The sequence below is a fragment of the Carassius gibelio genome, chromosome A9, assembly GCF_023724105.1.
Source record: "Carassius gibelio isolate Cgi1373 ecotype wild population from Czech Republic chromosome A9, carGib1.2-hapl.c, whole genome shotgun sequence".
NCBI classification, from domain to species: Eukaryota; Metazoa; Chordata; class Actinopteri; order Cypriniformes; family Cyprinidae; genus Carassius; species Carassius gibelio.
This window is the reverse complement of record NC_068379.1, coordinates 29,698,170-29,717,395: the sequence shown is the minus strand read 5'-3', so window position 1 is coordinate 29,717,395 and position 19,226 is coordinate 29,698,170. Positions and strand designations below refer to the sequence as shown.

General features: G+C 35.1%; 1 protein-coding gene and 1 pseudogene across 1 annotated transcript in view; both read right to left on the bottom strand.

Annotated features, from left to right (window-relative positions):
- znf385b (zinc finger protein 385B) overlaps nt 1–709 on the bottom strand; it is a 116,118-nt gene extending 115,409 nt beyond the window's left edge. The window contains exon 1 of the mRNA XM_052606763.1: nt 564–709. The gene's annotated coding sequence lies outside the window, so the exon portion shown is untranslated. The remainder of the gene's footprint in view (nt 1–563) is intronic.
- A 3,720-nt stretch (nt 710–4,429) lies between these two features.
- LOC128020189 (pre-mRNA-splicing factor CWC22 homolog) overlaps nt 4,430–19,226 on the bottom strand; it is a 38,218-nt pseudogene continuing 23,421 nt past the window's right edge.

Genomic DNA, 19,226 nt, shown 5'->3' with positions numbered 1-19,226 from the left:
TATTGTTCGTCCTGCAAACTATCACATGTTTTATGAAAAGCTGTAATATGGACCACTGTCAAATGAATTACATCAGCTACAGCCTACTCTTCAGCAAAAGTAAAGTTAAGTAATTTTGAACAGTATGATGAGTAATGATATACATTATATATTTGTTATACGTAGAAAGGTTCAAATCCTAGTCGCTACCAGCCGATTTATATATAGCATGTATATTATTTATTTATTTATTGGCCATCACTAGCGCGTCAGATGAGATGACAACTGCTTTGACGCTGAATTAGAAAGCGACGCGAACAGGTAACGTTAACGTTTATTCTACGGTAAAAGTGTTTGCCAAAGTTGCTCTCTGGGTACGGAAAGACTCTCCAAAAACGTTAAAGACTTATAGCTAAATCATTCATAAATCACACACAGGAGTCAGGAGATGGAATATCAAATACTGGCTTGGTGCTTCAGGTTGCTGTCTTTCACTCACTAAAATGAAGTTTTGACTGAGCGGTTGTCAGTATTAACGCTGTCAAAAACGCGTTTGCGTTTGAATTCTCCTGAGGTTCACTCACCTGAACAGATGATGTTTGCCGGTAAAGTTGAACGGACTTAGCGTCACTCTGTGTTGCAGGTTGCACCGCTCACTCGGACTCTGAAGCGATGCGCCGCGTTCTCACTGAAGGATACCAATCCTACTACGGCGACGGAGACAGGAGTAATACTCATTACGCACACCTTCGCCATTGGCAGGTTACTAAACAACGTCAACCTACATCAATTAATATTCACCAATGACATTTCTTCATTGGAGAAATAACTACAACGTCAGCGTGGTGTCATTAATATACACTAAGCGAGTCTAGGTATTGGACAGTAGCCACGCGACGTCAGCACGGCGTGAATTATATTCATAAACTGAAACTTCGCCATAGTATTTGTACAGAATTCGTAATTTCGAGATAGAAATCATCACGCATGCTCATCCCGAAACCTCAGGGACAGCGCTACCTGAGAGCACATACTGTATGCCCTACTTTCACTGTCTGTACACTGCCTTCTCTCATTCTTCCCTATGGGAAGCAATCATACGCCAGTAAATTCAAAGAAAATATCACTGGAATGAAAGTTTTCTCTTCTTGTAAATGAGGTCAAATATGGTTGATTTATAATTTTGCTACTCAAGGGAGATTTAAAAATAAATAAATAAAAACGTGTACCCTTACGGGCTCCTATTTAAAGTACTTTCCATAAGATTTTAAAAACACTATCAGACCAATAATTTAAATAATAAAAATTTATATTTAAAAAATCTGCTATCTATATATATATATATATATATATATATATATATATATATATATATATATATATATATATATATATATATATATATATATATATATATATATATATATATATATATATATATATAGCCTATATATAGGGATATTACTATGGCTTTACTGTTTAATACCATCTTAACAAAATGTAAGATAATGTGATAAAATAATATAACCTCCTTATTTAAGAGTTCAAAGCATCAATTTATAGCTGAAGACTTGTTAGCATAAAATTAAATAAAATATACAACTAAAATCTTTAAATATATATATATATATATATATATATATATATATATATATATATATATATATATATATATATATATATATATATATATATATATATATATAATAAATAAATAAAAGTTATAATTTATTTATAATCTAGATGTGTTTAGAAAAATGTATGCTATAACATGGAAGGACAACTAGGAATGTTACACTGGGCCCATCCATAACATTTGTCCTGATTACATAAATTTAAGCAATGGTTCTGGATATATTAAGTTTCAGACATAAAATTAAAATGTTTATCAAAATTGTGCACTATTTTAATGAATGGAGAATCAGTCTCATTCTTTTGAAAAATCTCTCATTCTTTGAGCGCCGCAGGCACAGCTTGAGTCAAGTTGGAAGTCAGTAAACAAGGTTTGAATAATGTTTATGATGTCTGCTGTGGTGAGACAGTCTGCCAGAACATATAGACCCCTAATTGCACGCTACAGTAATAGTAATCTACAAAAATTCTATTTTAGAATTTAAAAACAGGGTTTGAAGAAGCACCCACACTGAGCTCCACCCGTTCATTCACTTCCTGTGGTGACGTTGGGCAAAGCTTCCATTCATAGAGATGTTTTCTTTTCAGGCACAGTTTTGCTTATTTTCACACTGACAGTGGCATGAGTATGAAACACACTGCCATTTTTTCCGGTGGGATATCTGTAGCAATAGGAGGTAGATGACTGTGTAGATGAGTTTCTTCATATTTGGAGAAATTCAACACTACATCAGTTACTCATTAATGAATCCTCTGCAGTTAATGAGTGCCGTCAGAATAAGAGTCCCAAAAAGTTGATTAAAAACATCACTATAATCCCAAAGTAATCAATACAACTCCAGTATATCAGTTAAGAAACAATCCATCAAGACGTTTTAAGCCAACATATTTGTTTAGAACTGTCTTGGACTGTTTTTACTTGTAAATAGTGCTTGATCTGTGCACATTTCTCTCCTGATTCAGACAAGATGGCTTTCAATATAGATAAGGGACTCCCATATTAGTCAGAAGGAATGGTTTTAAGTTAAAAAAGCATCATAATGATGAGTAATGTGGATTATAGTGATTTTTATTTTATCAGGTGTTTGGTCTCATTGCAGAGAATCCATTGAGAAACTGATTTAATGCTAAATTTCTATTTTTAATTTTATTAAAGCCACAAATCCATCTACTGTACATCTTGGATGATCTGAGGGCGACTACATTTTCAGCTAATTTTACGTTTTAAGTGAACTATTCCTTTAATAATAGACATGGATTCAACAATCTTATGAGCATCAGATGTTGATAATTAAGTCTATCGAATAAGTCAGGTCTTATGAAAGCTGCTATTCCCGCATCTCTGAATGTACTCGGCTATCTCAACTCATTTCACAGCCTATAATAACCACAATAATGCATTTATGAATAAATGCTGACCTAATTGACACCAACAGAAGAAGATCAGATGCATATATGCACAAAAACTGAAACGTTCTGCAATAAATGACCACATGGAGCAAAGTGAATCTTGAGTCAGGCGTACAAATTGGCAGTTATCTGTGAATGGAAGGGGTCTGCTTACAAAAACGTCTTGTGATACCAAAGTGCAAAATTCCTGCAGCGATGCTGGTGAGGAAGAAGGAGCTTTTCCAGAAGTGACTCTGACAGTGTGGTGTCGAAGGAGTTGGAAATAACAGGTCTATCTCTTGCTCCACTGATAATGAAACAGGCAAGCTTTCCCTCCAGACAGCTCTTCTGCTTCTCTTGTAGAATCAAGTGCTTGTAGTCAAAGCCTCTTGAACAGAAACCAATGATTAACAAGATATTTACGCACAGAAACAAGATAGTGATTAGTTTTTAATGTCCTAGAACCATTTGAGTATGATGCTGATTATTATTCTATTAAAAAAGATCTGACTCTTAACAAATCTCACAAACCTGTCATGAATACATCTGGGTCATATGTTTTTCAGTCAATATATTTTATATATTGATGCAACAAAATTGCATTAGAGCAATGAGTATGATTTTTTTGCCATTTAAATGCAATAAATAAAAAAATATTTAATATATACAAATGATAGATTATTCATTCATTAGATTGTAACATATATATACACACTCACACAAAGTATAGTGCATAATTAATTCATTATATATTACCATGTATACTATATTATATATGTTGCATTGGGAAAAGTGACCGGAGCACGTTTTTGTACATCATTAAGCAAACCTGGGATCCTTCCTCTCTGAATTGACTGGCAGCTCTCTATTGATGATTTTTAATTCATATGCGTTTCGCTGCTTTACAATCCCAGTGGGCTTGTCCTGCATACCATTAACATCGGCTACAAAGAAAAGGACTGTTCCTATATCGGGCTTCGCTTATGCAGTCTAGGCTCAGTTACCCCTGAAGGTCACGGCAGATGTGAATCCTAAAGGGCAGCACGGCAGAAATCAGTGAATGCAAAGCAGCTTCATCTCCAATGCCAGAATGTTGCTTAAAAGTAAAAGACTGAAGAAATCAGTGCATCTGAAATGAGATGTGACAGAAATCAGATGTAGTGCACTACACTATGTGCAACACCCAACAGATTGTGCACCACAGAAATGTTACTTTATTAAGCTACAACAGTGACATGAGCTACAAACTGAGAATATCTAATAAAGGTAATAAGTCAAATTAAAATGAGAATCAGAGCAGTTTGGGTTGTGTGAAATACTGAAAAATATACATTTGATATTCTTGATAACCATTAGTTAGAAATATATAATATTTACCATTCAAAACCAAAATGTTATTTGATCAAAATTAAATAATTTTGAAGCGATTAATTGAAACTGACAGAATCAGCCTTGGAAATACTGTATTTGCACATACAAAACTTGCATGCACTGATATAAAAATGTTGATATCCAAAATATATATAGCAGCAGTTTTCAACATTGCACCAAATCAGCATATTAGAACGATCTTCTAAAGGATCACATGACACAGGAATAAATTATATTTTTAAACATTACTACTGTACTAAAACTAAATACTGTTATTTAAAATGGTTATATTTCACAAAATTACAGTTTTTACTGTATTTTTTAAATATATTCAGCCTTGGTGCCTTTTATTTTCAAAAACAAAAAAACAAAAGTTCTTACTGACCCCAAACTTTTGAACGATAGATTTTATATTGCTAGCAAAATCATTTTAAATTAAACAATTTATCTTTTTTTTCCTAACTGGTTTTGAATCAAATGTGGCTTTAATAAGCACAGTGAACCTTTTAAATTTATAGCAAATGTCATCTTTAATCTGGTATTTCCCAATTACTTCCAAAACATCTGCAAAAATACTACTGGGCAAGGATAAATAAGATACAAAATGTGAGCACAGTCTCATTTAACCGCTAAAATTGCTTCAGGAACACATTACACAGCATCACTGTGTGTGCAGTACATTTCCACGAGTCCTTTCAACGGCTGCTCAAAACAATCATTATGATTTACTGTATAATAACACAGAGGCTAAGCAAAAGCACAAGGGTGAAAGCAACCATGAATGAGAAATGGCTCAAAATTTGTACGATATCATAATTTTATTCCGTCTTCCTTTAGACGGCTATCTGTGCCTCCTCGGTGAGCTATCCCCGCTCCTCTCGTCTTTCCTCCTGGACTCTTTATATCGGTCAGAATGCCGGTTCTCTTTGTCCGCCCTCTCTAAGCCGTTCCTGTACGAGTCCCTGGAGTCGATCTCTTTGCGGTTTCTCTCTCGTGACTTTGACCTGTCCCGGTCTGCCACAGAGGCTCCTTTTCTCTGCTTCTGCATCTATCTTTGTCCTTTTCCTCTCTGGAATTTTTGTCCTCGTCCTTGTGCCTGCGTGAATCCGGCTGTCGGTCTTCGTGGTCCTGATGCTCCTTATGTCCTCTCCTGTGCTCTGGTTCTCCTCATTGGCGTGCAGGGGGTGACTCGTCCTCGTGTCCCTGGCGGAGAGAATCTCTGTGGTGTTTGTCGGACCCACGGCGGTCCTCATTGCTGCCGTCTTGCCGCTGGTTCACGTGTCTCTTGCTGGGCTGCTCCTCCAGAGGAGATCGCTGGTTTGCTGCCTTGCTGGACCTCTTCTTCTCCTTCTTCATGTCCTTTTTCTTGCCTGAGGTCTTCTTCCGCCTTAAGTCAGAGTCTGTGAAGGGAGAGAATAACTTGGTAAGTATTAAGAAGAACATAAAACAAAAACAATGTTCAGTTTGGATAAGCTCATTCAGTAATGTAAGGCCCTATGATTTCTGCGATGCGGAAAATGCGGACGGAATCTTATTAATCAAAAGTAGGTCGTTACACTTAAATCAAATTGAGATATGGACTACTATCTGAAAATATTAAGCCGCTAAAGATGATTTAAATATGAATCCTGCATGTTCTGCGTGTCTTTGTTAATGAATAGGGCAGACGCGCTGTTTCATTTACTACACACACACATTGAAACAAGCGTGACGCTCGCATCTGCCCTCTCACTAAATGAGAATGTAAACACATGAACAACATCTCCAGAACTGCTCTGAGAGTCACTTTATGAGCATTTGACTGTTTGATTTGAGTACAACTAGCGTCACATCACATACACAGAACTGTAAAGGTATTCACGGTTTGATTTTGCCTATTACTATTTTTCAGCAGAATGTTCGCCAACTACTACTACAGCTGCTAAAATAAAACAAACATTATTTTTTTAAGGAACAACCATCTTTTGCAGCAACTCGCACATGAGCATCTCATTTTTAAAATTTGACATACACTTTGCAGTATCTGCAAAATGTTAATTATTATACCGAAATAAGTGGGATCATACGAAATACTAAAAAAGAAGTTTACATATAGCCCACAAGAGAAAATTACAGTTGAATTTCTAAAAATCACCCGTTTAAAAAGGTTACATACGCTTGATTCTTAATACAGTGTTGTTACCAGGATGATCCACAGATGTTTTTTTATTTCTTGCTGCAGCAGTTCTTAAGAAAGGTTTATGTGGACGAAATGTTTAAAGACGCTTGTTGTATGTTAACAGAGACAAGTCTGTTGTTTTCACTGAGAGTTAAACTTTGATTCAAATGTAAAAAAAAACTATATGTGGATAAATCATTCACATTTAGACCAGTAATAATGCATATAGTTCAATTTCATGCTTGCTTTAAGTACATAACACACAGTGACAATTCCAACAAATAATTTAAGATATTATTCTTGAGCAGTGTGTGAGAGTTTGAGAACCTGCAGCACTCAATCCGATCTGTTTCTATAAAGTCAGTAGGATCAAACCACTTAGTCGTTTACACCTAGAACAAATGAGCAGCGTTAAATACGCTTGCTCAAACAGGTTTGAAGGAACGGTTAGAGAATGCGAAGTATGTTTTCCTTGAAAAGCAGCAATAAACATCAATTAACATTCATTAAACGGTAGCAGAGGAGATGAGAGGCCTGACATCACATCTCTTCTAAAAATGTAACTTCATTAACAGCCTCGAGAACAAATTACTGCACTTGAATAGCTGCGGCTCAAAGACTTCTGTCAGAATCTGCCTGTTCTCAAATCTAATTATAATCCATTTTTACACAGTGCTGAAACCATAAAAAGTGTCTATTTGCATGCAGATTGGGAGGGCAAGTGTTTATAACGGTGTTTGTCATCATTCCGTTATTCAAAATAAATTAGTTATGAGCAATTCTTAGTTTGGATGAATATATTTCAGTCCTGGAAATTTGTTCTATTAAATAAATGACTTTCATGTTAAAGAGTGTACAGAGTCTATAGAGTGTACTCAACAGGAAATATTTTTAAGCAAAACTAATGACTATTGTTTCTAGGTCTGGAAAATTTCAAAATGCCCCAATTCTTCCAGGTTTTCCATGACTGCAGGGATTCTAAAAAGCTGAAACTTTAAGGAAATTCTTGACATTTACAAACAACAGAATTTGAATTTATCTAATGGGATCTACAAAGTGGACACTCCATCCTGAAGTGCATGCTGTTGAGTGACCCATCATCAGAGCTCAGGAAGGGAGGCGGAAAAGACTCCATAAGCAGAATAATTAAGGAAGAAAAACAAACACAAACACAAAACAGATCTCACGTCAAGTCCAGACACAAACGGCATGAATAATTAGGCACTGGGCCACTTTCTTTCACACTTAACAAAGTTTAAAAGTTATGGTGAATAACAGTATTGTCCCAGCTCATTTTATGGTTACCGAAAGAGATTTTGGTTGGTTTTTATAAAATAAAAAAATGCAATAAAAACAATTATATGAATTCCCACATTTTTCAAGTTTTTCCCTAATAATTCAACACCAAAAATAATGGTTCACACACACACACACACACAAAAAAAGTTTTCAAAGCAAAAAGCGTAATGGAATGCGAACCGATGACATATGTCTGCCCAAACAGGGGTGACAGAGTTATGCAAATTAGGGGTGTAACTATTCACTCGTTTTCCCGATGCATCAATTTTTAAACCCTGACGATGCATATGCATCGATCTTCAAACACGATTTTTAATGAATCGGGATTTCTATAGTGATTCAATGCTTTCAGAATATATACATTAGATTAAAATAAAATAAAATGTATGCATTTAGCAGACACTTTTACCCAAAGCGACTTACAGTGCATTCAAGCTATCAAATTTTACCTATCATGTGTCCCCAGGGAATCAAACCCCAAACCTTGCGATTGATAGCGCAATGCTCTACCAACTGAGCTACAGGAACAGTAAATTACTACAAGCATGAGTTAATGGAGACCTTGAGCAGTGTTCATGCCTCGCTTCTATCCTTCACACGCTCCACTGTCAAAAGATCGCGCTCGCGCTCCATTCGTCTCTGATGTGTGATCTCGGTTTAGGACTCATATATAAAGTATATTTTCTACCTTATGCTGCACAGAAAATTGAAATAATTGCTAATTAAATGTAGCCTAGTAAAAAAATGGGTGCTACCTGAGGAGCTGTCACTGCTGGAGGAGGAATCTGAAGATGAGGTGGAGTCTGAGGAGGAAGAATCAGATGACTCTACGTCCTGATTCTGGGTCATGATCATCTTAGGAGCGTTCTTTAGATGTTCTCTCAACTCATCCCTGAAAGGAAAAACGCTTCAGTGAGCATTATTTTTTAAATAACTGGAGCCGACCCAAAAAGAGAGACTTCACAGGGACGTACGTAAGTCCTCCAAGGCCAATTGATGTGAAGAAATTAATGGCAAATCTAGTGTTCCTTGGGTTGTCACATGGGAACAGACCCTCGAAGAAAGACTGAAGAGTCCTGAGGAATAAACAACTGATATGGTCCATTAAACCATTCCATTATTAATTATCCATTTATTTTATTCAACGAAACAGCACAGTACACAAAGAAAAGCACTTACATGTCCTTCAGTCTCTCATTCAGTTTTGGAAAAACCCATTTAAGCACAAAGTTCCTGGAACAAAATCTTCACAAAGATTCGATTGGAGGATGTCGTTGTGTCTTCACTCATTCTAACACATTCAAGGACCTAAGGAAAAAATAAATAAATCAGGAAACCAGTAATGTGACTGGCTATTTTGAGGTGTTGTTGTATTTGTTTATTAGCCGTGTGGTGAACGTAAAGAAAGAAGTATTAAAAGTAACTCATACTCCATCGAATGGAGTCTGTGTAGAGAAGATGAGCAAACAACTGAGCAACATTACGCAGTTTGTTGGTTTCAAGCCGGTGGATGGTTTCATACTGTTCCTGGAAGATGGCCTCAAAACTCTCCATGTAATCTTTCTTCAGCAGGCAAAACCTCTACATGAGAGATGAAAATATCACATGAATAAACAAAAACAACAATCTTGCACCAGTATTCCAGATGAGGTGTCAGTCACTTTTAATACTCATTAATCTAGATTCTAGAGAGAGGATAATGATGCCTTATGTCATGTTGGAATATATATATATATATATATATATATATATATATATATATATATATATATATATATATAGAGAGAGAGAGAGAGAGAGAGAGAGAGAGAGAGAGAGAGAGAGAGAGAGAGAAAAATAAATGTAAACCATAAAAAAATATTTATATATTATGATATTTATATATGATAAAATTACAAACTAAAATAAAAATAAGTAATAGTAATAAATAATAATAATAGTAATAAAATCAAAACAAATAAATCAATAAATAAAAAAATAACATAGTAAATTAACAAACAATATAAATAAAAATACATAAAAAAATTAAATAAAAAAGTATAAATGAATAATAAACAAAAACAAACATATACATTGATAAATCAATATATACCTTAACATTCAAACTAAAAATGACATTAATTTTTTTAATATAAAAAAAAAACAAAAACATTTTTTTTTATAATAATAACAATTTAATCATTAAAAAAAAATATTAAATAAAAAAGGTTTCATCTCATAATTATGGTTCTCTCAATATAACTTGAAAGCAGCATAACAGTGAAAAACAGGCTCACCCCAGCAAGGACACCAAAGAACTTCTCGTATGTTCTTTGCTGGGCACAACAGTCCAGGATCATGTTGCACAGCTCTTTCTGTGATGGGAAACAGATGAAAAACACATGAGAAAAAAATAAATACTTGGATGCAGACTGAGCATCAGGGCACGGCACTTAAAACAAACGAAAAGGGAAGGTGTTGGGCTGGACATCCATTCCCAGCACTTTTCCACTTATGCCTATTGATCTCATAACCTCATATCTTCACCAAGAAGTCTAGGAGTCTGTCTGAGACAGGCAGAGCGACAGACAGGCTCAAAATCCATTTAACAAACTAAACCTGAATGCATCAGACATGATGATGATGATGATCTAAAAACAGTTCTGCTGAACTTTCAAGCCTCTGGATAACAGTCCAGGCACATGAAGCTCTAAGCACTTAAAATATGGATTAATCGTTAAGAAAGTTTTTGTAAAAAAAAAAAAAAAAAAAGATCATACAAAGCCAACAGATACAGAAGACAAAAAAACTACTCAATTCATAAAAAATCCACGTCATGTGCATCAGGTTTTAAATGGACAGCGCTGAATTTAAAATGAAACCTGCTGAAGTCTGTCATTGATGTAAATCAAACAACAAAAGAAAAAGAGAAATTCTTGAACTGTTTCTAATCACTGATTAACTTTTATAGCTTGAATAAAGATAAATCTGTATAGTGTATGCATATATAATATCATTTATGTGAAGACTCTTAAAATCACTTAAAAGTTGTTATATTAAAAACATTGTAAATATGTTAAGTCACTGTAGTAGTAATAACTGGCTGTTTTTGCAAAAAAAAAAAAAAAAAAAAAGTTTCATGTCCAGTAAATTTGGTACTGGTAAATTTGATCATGTCATCATTGGCAGGTGTGGCAAAAAGTGCGTTTTAGGCCCTGCTTATAACACTCCATGAGTCTATTGATTTCAGGCCTACATTTATTCATCAGGGAGCTCAAGATTATGAAGAAAGGCATGCTTGTGATCAAATTATAAATGAAACTCAGACGGGCTGAAGTCTGGCACCATATTAGAATCAAAGCAGAAAACTTAAGGAGGTCTAAAACACTTTCAATAGAAGGGTATCAAAAATGTAGAGACTAAGCAGAACAAATATTGAGCACTTGAGGTAAGACTGAGTATTAGGACAGTTTGAGGTGGTTCAGCCCTTTGGCACCAGCCTCTCATATTAACACCATATATACAGTACAGACCAAAAGTTTGGACACACCTTCTCATTCAAAGAGTTGTCTTTATTTTCGTGACTATGAAAATTGTAGATACACACTGAAGGCATCAAAACTATGAATTAACACATGTGGAATTATATATGGATTTATATACATAACAAAAAAGTGTGAAACAACTGAAAATATGTCATATTGTAGGTTCTTTAAAGTAACCACCGTTTACTTTGATTACTGCTTTGCACACTCTTGGCATTCTCTTGATGAGCTTCAAGAGGTAGTCACCTGAAATGGTCTTCCAACAGTCTTGAAGGAGTTCCCCGAGAGATGCTTAGCACTTGTTGGCCCTTTTGCCTTCTGTCTGCAGTCCAGCTCACCCCTAAACCATCTGGATTGGGTTCAGGTCCGGTGACTGTGGAGGCCAGGTCATCTGGTGCAGCACCCCATCACTCTCCTTCTTGGTCAAATAGCCCTTGATGCCTTCAGTGTGACTCTACAATTTTCATAGTCATGAACATAAAGAAAACTCTTTGAATGAGAAGGTGTGTCCAAACATTTGGTCTGTACTGTATATATATATATATATATATATCAGGGAGATGAAATTGACTACAATCTGTGCTTGATCACGGATAAGAAAACCCTTTTGAGTTATATCATTAAAGGAACAGAAGGGATGTTTTTTGGCAAATGATTAAAATTCTAGAAAACTGAATAATGAATAATACACTAAATGTGTATTAGTGCTTTCATGTTGCATTTGTGTCATTTTTGGAACCTGACAGCTCCCCATATTTATTTGTGTTATGTGGCACAGATCACTCTGAATATTCTGCATATGAAAAAATTATATACACCAGGTTATGTATAACCTTCAAAAGCCTGTGGTTTTTAAGATTTTTAAAAAAGGTTTCTGAAAAAGTCGCATGCTACAAAAAAACTGTAACATTGTGAAATATTATTAGTATTTAAAATAACTTTTCTGATTAAATGTGTGACCCTGGACCACAAAACTTAAGTCTTAAGTGTCCATTTTTCGAAATCGAGATTTTTATAAATAAGTACGGTTTATTAGGATCGGACAATAAATTGGCCGAGATACAACTATTTGAAAATCTGGAATCTGAGGGTGCAGAAAAATTTAAATACTGAGAAAGTCGCCTTTGAAGTTGTCCAAATGAATTCTTAATGCATATTAGGTTTTGATATATTTACAGTAGGACATTTCTAAAATATCTTCATGGAACATGATCTTTACTTAATATCCTAATGGTTTTTGGCATGAAAGAAAAATCAATAATTTTGACCAATTCAATGCTTTTCTTGGCTATTGCTAAAAATATACCCCAATTTTTTTTTTTTGTGGTTCGTGGTCAGATTTGTGGTCCAGAGTCACATATGTTTTAAAGATTACATTTATTTTTGCGATGGCAAAGCTAAATTTCCTGCAGCCATTACTCCAGTCTTTATTGTCACATGATTCTTCTTCAGAAATCATTTTTGGTGCTCAAGAAACCATTTTAATTAATTCAATGCATCCTTGCTGAATAAAAGTACCAGTTTCTTTATATATATAAAAATAAATAAATAAAAACTTTGGACACGGTGTATAAATTGGAACAAAACAAGGGTGAGTAAAAAAAAACAAACAGTCAATATTTATTTTGCCATATTTCTGAGCTCGCCACTTCTCAGAAATTAGTAAAACAACCATCAGTAAAGCTTCCAGATCCAGAAGAAATTCAGCTACGGTTCTCTGACTCAGCTAATACCTGTTCCTCATGCATGATCGGGGAAATCCTTGCAAATTAAACTGCTCTAATAACACCGGCAGCATTACGGTGCAGCAGACCAAGCAGGAGCACAAATCCGCACTTTGGCATTGGTGAATCACTCTCTGATTCACTCATTAGCATCATCCCTGTTGCCTTAAGCAAAGAAACCACGGTGGAGCTTTAGAGATTCTGTTAAGGGAGATCTCTTCAGCCCAAAGGGCCGGAATCCCACAGTGACCCTTTGTGGTGATCCTACCAACACAACAAACCAGAGGGATTACACGCTCAAAACAGACATTTTAACACTTCCCTTCTCACACCTATGGCCCTCACTGTTAGAGCAACATCTCATCCCTCTCCCCTCTGCTTTGACTGCTTGGATACAGTATATCTAGAGGAACCACAGAATGATCAACACATTGTGATTTACACAGAGCTGATAGAAGCGTTTCCCTAAGGACAGACCAGTAATTTCTGAAAACAGATAAGAGTGGAAAGGAGCGCAAGAGAGCATCCGTGAAGTGAAATCTGTAATTGTGCACAGCATGACTGTTGCTACAGATGACCAGCCATCTGCTCTGCAAAGACTGATGGAAAAGACATGACGAAACACCATTAGCTTTTATTAAAGCAGCAGCACATGAAGAACAAAAAGTAACAAATGAAGGGCTTTAACTATTTAAAGAAACTTCAAAACTATGTCAGACTATTTCATTTTCCCTGAAAAGAAATTGGCAGCGCTGTCAAATCGAACAAACAGCACAAGGAGTGAAACCCAGACTCACACCCAAACAATCAATAACCACTTACCTCCAGTATATCCACAACACAATAAAACTTCTATATTGAGATCAAAAAAAAGAGAAAAATGATCTTGCTAAAACCCCAGTATCCAAAGATTAGAAGCTGAAACCTCACAAACCAACCAGCTCGACTGAATCACTGGCACACATGGGATATGAAGTGAACTCAGACACCTTTTACTTTTTGCATGGATGAGAGCAGCCTGAGTCTTACACATCTTACCAATGGGACGGGCAGAAAAATTCAGGCTGAAGATCTGCCCGGTCAAGAGCAAGCTGGAGGATTCAATCAATAAATGTGAGGAGTGAAAGCTCAGGTAAAGAGCACTTTGCAGGAGAAATGTATTTTCCATTTCCGCCATATCGGGTGTGAAATATACTCCACACACGTGATTTCACAAAGATGTCAAAAGCACAGGTACGGTTTATACGTAAAAGGGAAAAAGGTAATAAATTATTTGTTTCTTGTATTTTTTATACTGTTTTTTTTTCCATCTATTCTTATTTATGATAACAAAGATAAAATAAAATAAATTGTTTTATTGTGATTATTAATATAGTAATTATAATTAAGAGAAGAACTGGAGGAAACGATGTTGTCTGGAACCTTCAGAAAACTTTAACTCGATTTTTCTTAAAATTGTCTTTGCTGACTCTATTGAACGGGTGCAGCCCAATCATTTTTCATCTGGAACAGGTTTCATTTCAACAAATCATACATCATTCTGAAGGACTTTTAATGGAGAATGTGAACATAAAATAACTCATTTTTGGGAAATGTGCTCATTGTGCCTCATTTTGCCAGCACGTGTCAAAAATACAAAAGGATCAGTATGATTATTATTATTTTTTTTTTAGATAAATGTTACAATGTTCCTCAATGTTTCAAAGTAAGCAGTCACCTAAAATGTCCCAGCAAACACACAGCAATGACCAAAAACAAAATCCAGTTTCTTCTTGCTTAATATAGTTCTGATTTAAAAAAAAAATAAAAAGACTTCAATTGCTTAATCTAAAGATAATCTGAGGCAATTATCCTAAATGAAAACAGACCACAGAGGAAAGCTAGTTATAAATACTAGAAGACACACCAAATCAACACAATGCTGAACGGTCATCCATATCCCTCTCTGCTCTCAATGCATTCTTGCTCAATAACAAACACAATGGAAGCAGAAGCTTTTCATGAAATAAATCATTATTCGATTGGTGTCTCATGCAGCTGAGTTATCTATCTGCTTACTGAATCAGTCTCAATCCATACATTCATACTCCATGTGGCTGAGGCTGGCGGAGGCAGAAATGTGACTGAAAAATGAACAGGCCATCTGTGAAGTCCCATGATTCATTCTGCACTTGTGATGTGTTTATTGCTCACAAGAGTAATAATCGCACCATCGACTCCACTGCCTGACAGCGGCTGCTAAGCATCAACTGTCATTGTCTTTGCTCATTTTTTCTCAAACCTTTGAAAGTGTGCACTGTGAAACATTTTACAATCCTCTTCTGAAACTCGCTGTGATGTTTTAAATACTTTCTGCCCTCAGCATTTCAATGTAAACATCAACACAGCAAGTTAAACCATCTACATGTTTAGACAACAGGGTCTGGCCTTCATTTTTCTGAGGGTGAAGTATGAAATGATCTCTTTAAACTGAATGCTGAATAAGAGAGAATCATCTCCGCTTCATGGACCTCAGAGCAGACAGAATAATATGACGTGAATGAAAATGAGGCTCCCAAGTTCTTTTTTTATATTAAGTAGCACAACTGTTTTCAACATTTATAATAATAATAATAATAATAATAATAATAATAGTGAATTCTTGAACTCCAAATCATTCTATTAGAATGATTTCTGAAGGATCATGTAACACTGAAGACTGGAGTAATGATGCTGAAAATTCAGCTTAGCTGTCACAGGAATGAATTCCATTTAAAATATAATAAAATAGAATAAAGTTTCATTTAAAATTATCATAATATTTCACTGCTTTTTTATCAAATAAAGAAGCAGAAGAAACTTTTAAACTATTTTAAAAACTTGCCAACCCCAAAGTTTTGAGCGATAGTGTTTGTTAGATGCTTTTTAACAACATTTCTGCAGACAGAAAACACAGTACATCTATGTTAAATGAAGCTGGGGGTAATATATAGCCTTAATTGAGTATTTAAGTATACAACCACACAAGGGACAAAATACATGGAATGATGGGGGTTCCAGTTCCACGTAAGTTCTTCAACTCTGTAAAGCTCGTCAAAATCTTGTGTGGAAACTGGAAACCAAACATGTGGTGGACTTCTTGCAGACTATAAACAAGGTCCACCCTAACAGAGACACCTGCCAATCAGTAGCAGCTGTGCAGAATTTAAAGCTACATTCCTCCTTTTAACAGTTATCTTGAAAACATGTGAGCGCGAATGACCTCATCCAGAAGGATTTTCCTAAAATAGAAAAGTTCCTTATCTTATTCATGACAACAAAAACTAACCATAAATGTTCAGCCTGGAATTGCAGCTATGAATGTTACTCAAATTGGGTGATATTTTATAGGGCTCCCTAACCATTCAACTAATACATTTCAATGAAAAATGAAAACCGATAAGGGAATATATAAGTTCAATACATAAAAACCATTAAAATTCACTAATTAATAATTAAGATTAATTAAAAACTAGAACCCCCCCCCCCCCCCCTAAAAAAAAACAATTATATATATATATATATATATATATATATATATATATATATATATATATATATATATATATATATATATATATAATCCATACATTTCCATACATTTCAAGCTCTGATTATCCCCATGACTTTTACAGGCCTGGAAAACCATTTTCAAATTATTTTTCCATGACCGTGGGAACCCTTCAATTTAGGAGCAAAGCCAGATCACTGGGCAGAAACAGCCATCACTAAAAACTCAAGGACGGTTTATTCTGGTGCGACAACTCAGGAGGGACAAAACGCAGTGGGTTCCAAGGACGTGAACCCATATGTGTGAAAGAAACAGCACGCCATGGTGTTAAAACGAGCTCTGAACAGGGGACTGCGTTCATTGTGTCTCATTAAAATGAACAACCTTTAAAAGATACACATGCCCCAGTACATCAATCATACAAGTAAAAAGAAATCCCTTTCAGATTCCCAGTTTCAGATTTCTGGCTCCAATAATAACTTATTTATCAAGCAGTGATGTTAAGGAAACCAGAGAAGTTGATGTGTTTCCTCAAGCTGCACAGACACTGGGGGGTTCGAGGCAGGCTCAGGTGGGTGTGTGTGTGTGTGTGTGTGTGTGTGTGTGTCCAATGACGCAGAGGGCTGTGGTAGGTCTGCACATGAGCCATGTTCTGCCAATTCTGGCTTCAGAGACAGATCAGAGTACATCCCACCGCTAACAATCTGCCAAACACAAGCACTTCCTTGCAATGATGTAATCATTCACACAAGTATTTATTTCTCGATTTAAATCATGTATAAGCTACATTATCAGCTCAGTAAAACAGTCTCATCAATTTGCTAATGTTTCTAAACTATTTAGAGAAAACAAATAGAAAAAAAAAACTGATCATAAGAACATTAACAATATTCTAATTATATGTATATATACATTAACAGTAAAGTAGCCATAGCATAAATAGTATAAATGTATTTTAAAGATATATTTATGAAATAAAATAAAAAGGTCCTTTTTGCCAACATTATATAATCAATAAACTAACATGAACTAACAATAGATAAAACATTTGTTACAGTATTTATTATTTATATTTAAATACTAACTACTAATTAACTAATTATGTTAGTTAATAAAAATACAACTGTTTGTTGTTGGTTCATGTTAGCTCACAGTCATGAAATAATACTAACAGATAGGCCTTTTGATTTGAATAATGTTAGTAAATACAAAAACACATATTAAGAATTTATGACTCACTGTAATAAAAATAAAAAATAAAAAATAAAAAATAAAAAAATAAAAAAATATATATATACACACATACATACATTTAAGACTTTTCCTGGTTTCTTTATACACAAAAGCAAAGTCAAACAAATTGACAAGACAATCTTCATTTTATTATATCTATTGTTTTAAATATAATAGTGTAAATGTGATTATAAATGTATATAAAAATAATTATAATTCTATAAATTATTATCATGATTAAATGTTTTATTTATTTATTGTGGGTGGGTGGTGAAGTAAATTTGGCATTTTTGATGTGGACTTAAAATATTGGCAAGGGAAGTGCAAAACTGAACTACTGGCAACAACTGAAAAAAAGACATGGAAGATTTACTTGGAGGTGACAGTGGGCTGTAGTGATGTCACTCACAGCACAGCTGACATATGTTTGTATGCTGTGGAGTGAGTAGATGCCTCTCCCCTCCCTGACCTGATCCCGCTCCTGAGCCTGTGCAGAGGACTGAAGCGATGCAATAAAGAAGACATTTGTAGGATGCTACCCCGTTACACAATCTCCCTCAGGCCTGCAAACACTATGTTTCCATCTTCTTCACCTCACTGGCTCTTTTCTCAAATGGCCAAAAACAGCAGATGTGGTGGTGAGGGTGAGGGGACTATTCTAATTCGGGACATTTTTACAATCCCATCTTATTTGATACAGTTGAAGTCATTTCAAAAGATGGAAAAAACACGATGAGCCCTGCCATGCATTTTTGTTGACATTAGATATATACTCCAGGCACAACATCCATATTAATCTGTACAACACAGGCTAAACAAGACAGTCCATATTTGGAATAAAGGCGGCAGAGTGGACCCAGGGGACTGAATCCAGTTATAATCCACATCTCTCGTAAAAGGTCAAATGGAGTGATTAACAGGTTGAGAGCCAAAAAACCCAGAAGGAGCAACATAGCTAAAAAAAATCACACATCTATCTCAATATTTGTATTAGCTATTCAATGACATTTGATATATAGCTCACTGAAAACTACGCCCTCTCGCGGCTGTAGACGGTAATGTTTTCTCTTGGTTCTTGGTTCTAAATAAATGCGACTTATAGTCCAGTGCGACTTATATATGTTTTTTTCGTCGTCATGACGTATTTTTGGACTGATGCGACTTATACTTAGGTGCGACTTATAGTCTGAAAAATACGGTAAGCACTAATGTTTAGAAGCCTGTATCATGCACTGAAAAAAATGTTGAATTTACTTAATTTTATTACGTCAAGGGGTTGCACGAAATAAATTTATCTAAATCCAGATATATTTTTTAAGTTGAGTGAACTTATATTTTATAAGTTGAGTTTACTTATATTTTATACATTGAGTTTATTAATCTATTTC